The sequence below is a fragment of the Leptonychotes weddellii genome, chromosome 1, assembly GCF_054177405.1.
Source record: "Leptonychotes weddellii isolate Sample4059 chromosome 1, ASM5417740v2, whole genome shotgun sequence".
NCBI lineage: Eukaryota > Metazoa > Chordata > Mammalia > Carnivora > Phocidae > Leptonychotes > Leptonychotes weddellii.
Window position 1 is genome coordinate 28,366,136 of NC_138369.1, and position 6,000 is coordinate 28,372,135.

General features: G+C 43.4%; 1 protein-coding gene across 1 annotated transcript in view; it reads right to left on the reverse strand.

Moving 5' to 3' along the window:
- The window catches only part of MAGI1 (membrane associated guanylate kinase, WW and PDZ domain containing 1), a 576,983-nt gene that overhangs the window by 417,905 nt on the left and 153,078 nt on the right, over positions 1–6,000 (reverse strand). The window lies entirely within an intron of this gene.

The window sequence follows — 6,000 nt, forward strand, 5'->3', positions numbered from 1 at the left end:
TGAGCATTTTACCTCTGACATAAAAACCACACATAGGGGGCGCCTGGATGGCTCAGTCATTAAGCATCTGCCTTCGGCTCAGGTTATGATCCCAGGGTCCTGGGATCGAGCCCCGCATCGGGCTCCCTGCTCGGCGGGAAGCCTGCTTCTCCCTCTCCCACTCCCCCTGCTTGTGTTCCCTCTCTCACTGTGTCTCTCTCTGTCAAATGACTAAATAAAATCTTTAAAAACAATAAAATAAAATAAAAACCACACATGAATGTAAAGCACAAAGTAACTCTGATTTGTTGTTTTCTTACTCTGATGCTACACTTTTTTCTCCTCTAGGTTCACAGGAATGGTTTTTGTCAGCATTCTACTCCATGTTGATCTTCCATGCCTCCCTATTAGGTCCAGGCTGATATTATTACCTGGTTCTGTAAAGGCATAACCCCACATCTCGCACTTTCTTAGGGTTTCTCAAACTCAGGCCACCGACATTTGGGGCTGGATAACTCTTTATTGTGGTGGGCTGTGTTGGGCATGATTGTATATTTAACAGCAGCCCTGGCCTCTACAATACCGCCCTCCACCACCACCAACTGTGACAATCAAGACTTTCTCCAGACTTTATAAAATATGCCCCCCAGGGCATATTTTCTCATTTGGGGAACAAATGACCCCGATGAACACTGGCCTGAAATGAGTCAACTCAAAATGCCTGACGGACATCAGAGGTCCGTTTCAAAACACAAGCTCATTATCTAGTTTGAGAATATAGACACACAAAAAAGCCAATCCCAGTAATGAAATATTTAGATAGCTAAATATTTAAATATCAGTGTGAGCATTTTTATCATTCCACCTTTCCATTTCCTGTTCCAGACCTCCCCCCATAGCAGGGTTTCGCCTCAATCAAATTTTTATTGCCATTTCTCTAACATCAAAACAGATGTCACAGCCCTGAGTTATAGAGCTGTTTCCTGTAGAGCAGGAAGCAGCTGATTTTCCCTCCTGGGTGTCTTAAGAGATAGCAAATAAATAATACCACCTCTTGTAACACCACAATTTACACTCTGATAAGGGAGGAGATACAAAAGGGTATTTAATCAAGTAAACAAATTCACACCTGTTTGCTCTCTCTCTTTTTAGTTCTCTCTAGAATTTTATAAATGTGTAGTTTGAACCTAATATTGTTTCCTGCCGAAAGAAATATTTGGTCTACAGCAAAATGCCTCTCTCTAATTCCTTCCTTCCTCCTAGCAAGCTTCAGAGCCCACAGGGATCCCGGGGGCAAAATCGTGGAGACCAGCTGTTCCCGATTCACCTCCTTATGTACCTTACTTTTCTCTGCTTACTCTTGGACCATGAAATATGATGTTCACAGGGGGAGGTGGCAGCTCCCAAGGTAAGCGGTGCTTAGATGACTGACCCACAGAAACGGAAATATAAATATTTACTACTGTAAGCTGCAAAAAGTGGAGGGAATTTGTTACACGGCAGTAGATACCTGATACACCTTCTCAGCCAAGCTCAGACATCTACAGCCGAGACAACATGTAGTCAATGGTCATTTAACTCATTCATGTCCAAAGAGCCTGTGATTCCAGAGAATCCCTCTACTCCAGCTATACTCATTAGGTTGAAGGAAATAAGTCATCACAATGACTTTGACTGTGTGGAGTGTTTTTCACGTTGAAGCAATCAAAATGCAGTGGAAGAAAGAGATAGTAAGGTTGAGATTTTTTGGTCAGTTGCTTTTCTTAAGATTTTATTTATTTATTTATTTATTTATTTATTTATTGCCCATGATGGGAGGATGGGCACAGGGAGAGGGAGAGAGAAAATATCAAGCAGTCTCCCCACTGAGCGTGGAGCCTAACACAGGGCTGAGATCACGACCCAAGCCAAAATCAAGAGTCGGACCCTTAACCACTGAGCTACCCAGGTGCCCCTTCGGTAAGTTTTCAATGCCAGCCTCAGAAAAGTTCTGAGAAAAGAGATTTTTCAGAATAAAAGCTATAACCCTCTTCTTGGAGAACCCTGAAGTTTCTTAGCCTATTAAAAGTTCTGAGAAATCCTGCAACAAAACTCTGCTTAAATTCAATCTTTTATTAAGATCCTACTGAAGTGGGGCACCTGGGTGGCTCAATCAGTTACGTGTCTGCCTTCGGCTCAGGTCATGATCCCAGGGTCCTAGGATCGAGCCCTGCGTCGAGCTCCCTGCTCAGCTGGGAAGTCTGCTTCTCCCCCTCCCCCTGTTCGTGCTCTCTCTCTCACTCACTCTCTTTCAAATAAATAAATAAAATCTTAAAAAAAAAAAAAAATCCTACTGAAGTAACATTCTGAATGACATACAATGGAAAACAAGAGTCCAGAGCAGTGGATCTCCAAGTACAGCTTGACATGAAAGTGAAAACCCAATTCACGCAAGTCTCGGGTCTTCTTTTACAGTGTGTTTCCCAATGCAAATCAGATCTGAGTCTAAAAGCATGAAAATCAAATTTCTAATGAAGTGATACTGATTATCATTTACCAATCTCCCTCTAACGTACAGATCAGGGGACCATGAGCCCACCATCAGCTCAGATTGAAAGGTGAGGGAGACCTCCACATTCTCTACGCGGCCACGTGTAAATCTGCTAACTTCTTTTTTTTTTTCTGCCAAGTGGAGTTTTGAAGGATATATAGTGCAGTAGTTAAGATGAGGAGTCCTGGAGTAACTCTGAACTTGATTTCTGGCTCCATTACTTACAACACATGTCAATTAACCTTGCTGAGCTTCATCATCTTTATCTGTAAAACAGGGATAAAAATACCTAGCTCGTTGGGATGACAGGAGATCATTTATGTTTAGTTTTGGCACCATCGCCGGCACGGAGTAGGCACCCAATAAAAGCCACCTACTCCTACTGTGATCACCATCCAGGGCATCCGATCTTAAAATAACCAATGTAAGTTTCTAACAGACTCCCATCATCTCAACACGTTTCAACCGCATCAGTCACAACTGCACAGATCTCACGTCCTTGCTCTGCCTTTGCATGGCCAGGCTGGAGAATCAGAGGTTTTCACTTCCATCTCAAGGGACGGCTCTTAGCTCCTCACCCCCACCTGTTGCAGTCACATCTGTCTCAACCTTCTCAGGTGCCAATCTGCAGACAGGGCCACGCCTGCCACCTCCACTTTAGAGGTGGCACCGTCTCCTACAAAAGGTGCATCATTCATGATGCCACCCAATATTCTACTACTGGCCTCATGGCGTGACAGATGTATTGACCTGAAGAACCTATCGGCTCCTTGTGTCCTTATCTAGTTCAAAGATGAAAAGTAGGTAGATGGCCAGGCTACAAAAAAAAAAGCTTAAATCTTCCTTTCATAGCATTTGGGAATCAGAGCTACAAACCAGGAGTAACACTGCCACATTGAGCACTTGATGGGGTCAGTTTCAACCGAATCGGTCCATGGAAAGGGACCTGGTGTGTGGGCACACACAGAAAGCAGGGCAATGGGAGAGCAGACAGCTACCCATGCAGCATCTGCCAGCCCCATCCCAACACTCACAGAAGGCAGCGCTAATGCAGAAGTGCTCCCTTCAAGGTGCTCACTAGCATCTCTAACGTTGACTAGAGGCTGCTGGAAAACTAGTGTCCTTCTGGGATACAAACCCCAGTGTGATGTCGTCTCAAGGGAGTAATAGCTGAAAAGGCAAATGTCACCTCAGACTCTCGCTTTGCAATTCCAGAGCAATGTTTAGGCACTGGATTCACCTGGGCCTTTGAGCGACCTTAACAAGGTACTTAACCTCCCCAAGCAACATTTCCTCATTTGCAAAATGGGATCACGGTCTGGATCCTCTAGGCTGTTAAGAGTTAAAGATGCTTTGCCACCAAGGGCACAGTAGAGGGCAGTGAATCTGGGATGGGTCTTCCGGCTCCATGAGAGGCCTTCTATTAATCCTCAGGAACAACTGGCTCAAAGTACTGAGATTCATGGTGACCAATATGTTTTGAGCATTTAGTCTGTAAAAAAAAAATGTGTTTTTTGTTTCTAGCCTCATAACAACCCCAAAGTAGGTTCTGTGATTATCCCCACGACAGATGGGATAACTGTAGGGCTGAAAGACGAAGCAAGCCAGCCAGGAAATGCTGGTGCTAGGATTCAAATCCAGGCAGTCTGACTGCAGGGCCTCAGGTCCTAGCCATTATACCACATTGCCTCCCTGAGGAAGCATCTAATACATATTTGTGAAAAGATGGATGGGTTGACAAATAAAATCATCTTGCGTTTTCACCCTCTGGGACTTTTTTTTCTTCCTTCCAAACCAAAAGGAAAACACTGATTTGTTCTCCTGCAGATCCCAAGAGAAGCAGCATCTTACTAAAAACCAACCTCATTTGTTTATACTGATTTTAAGACAATTATTTCCTGAACCAAATTTTTACTACCCTGAGGGTGGGTACTCATTTAAACACGAACACATAATGAAATAACTGTGCAAAAAACAACAGCTCTTCACTACAGGCAATTTTTTTCTTCGTAAATACAGAAATCCTATAGGCCAAAAAAAGTGTAGCATGACAAATCACAAATCAGAGACAGAGGCCTTCTACATGAGGATTTAGAGCTCAAGAATTTCAATGTACTTAGTAACATTACATCTGAGGCAGATGGCTGGCTGAATGGCTTATAAGAAACCCCAACTGCTAAGGGCATCCCAGATGGAGATTCCTTAGCTGGCTTTGTATTTCTTTTCTCTAGATCAGAAAATGGCTGGCACCACCTGGTGGTTCTTTTTTCCTCTCAAGTCCCCATGAACCATAAAACTAAGATCTGGATGGCATTTTTGTTGTCAAAGTTATCCATGTAAGAAAGCAGGCAATCTTTAATTTATACCTTATTCATATAATCCTAACTAAAATGTTGAACAAATTTAGTTTTTTCTCCATATGGAGATATTCTCACCTCTAGAGCATTCTCTTAAATATAGAAGTTATAAGGAAACAGAGGAATTCAAAATCCCCAAGACTCCCACCAAGCCCGGTTGGAGCACCCCTGACCTTACACAACATAGAGAACTAGCCACATCATTCATTCCTGCTGAGGATAGAGAGATGATTGTGTCTAAGTTAAATCTGTGTCTAAGTACAAATTTGATGATATAACTCCAATAGGTACTGGGCTCTTCATCATTTTACAGATGAGGACACTGAGGGTCTGTCTAAATTAGGAACTTATCCCAGAACTAGTAAGTTACAGACCTGGGATTTCTTTTTGTTTTTGTTTTTTTTAATTTTATTTATTTATTAGAGAGAGTGAGCGTGGGAGACAGCACAAGCAGGGACAGCAGCAGAGGGAGGGGGAGAAACAGAGGAACAGGGGGCTCTACGCAGGGCTCCATCCCAGGACTAGATCCCAGGACCCCGGGATCATGACCTGAGTGGAAGGCAGATGCTTAACTAACGGAGCCACCCAGGCGCCCCCAGACATGGGATTTCCAAATGCAGTTTTACCTGTTCTCATAGTCCTCGATATGCGCCATTTGTTTTGCCATGACTAGCCGATGCTGATTAATCCTAACATACTTGCATGAAAATGGAAAAGTTCCACTTTGAAACCTCATTAACTAATGGCAGTTCTGCTGCGATTTTCCTTTGCTGGAAATCCGACTAAGTCAAGATGCAGTTGTACTGGACACATAAACAAGTGCTCAAAAGTCTGCTAATTAGTTTTCAAGTTCAGTTGACCCTGGGTAGCTCGGAGCACTAAATGCCTTTCCCCCACAGAAACAGAAAGGAGATAACCAGAGGGTAAGAATTACCCGAAGGATAGGAAGGGCATTTGTCAGCCAGCATCAAGGAGAAGAAACAAGTCAGAAGAAATCCACTTACCCAGCCATGTGTCTCTGGGCTCCCAGAAGTTTGCATGGGGACTGTGGGAACTGTGTGTTACCTTGATTGAAATTTCAGGTAGAGAAAACCAAATGGGAAGCATATGGGAGAGTTAAAAAGGTGAGCAAAA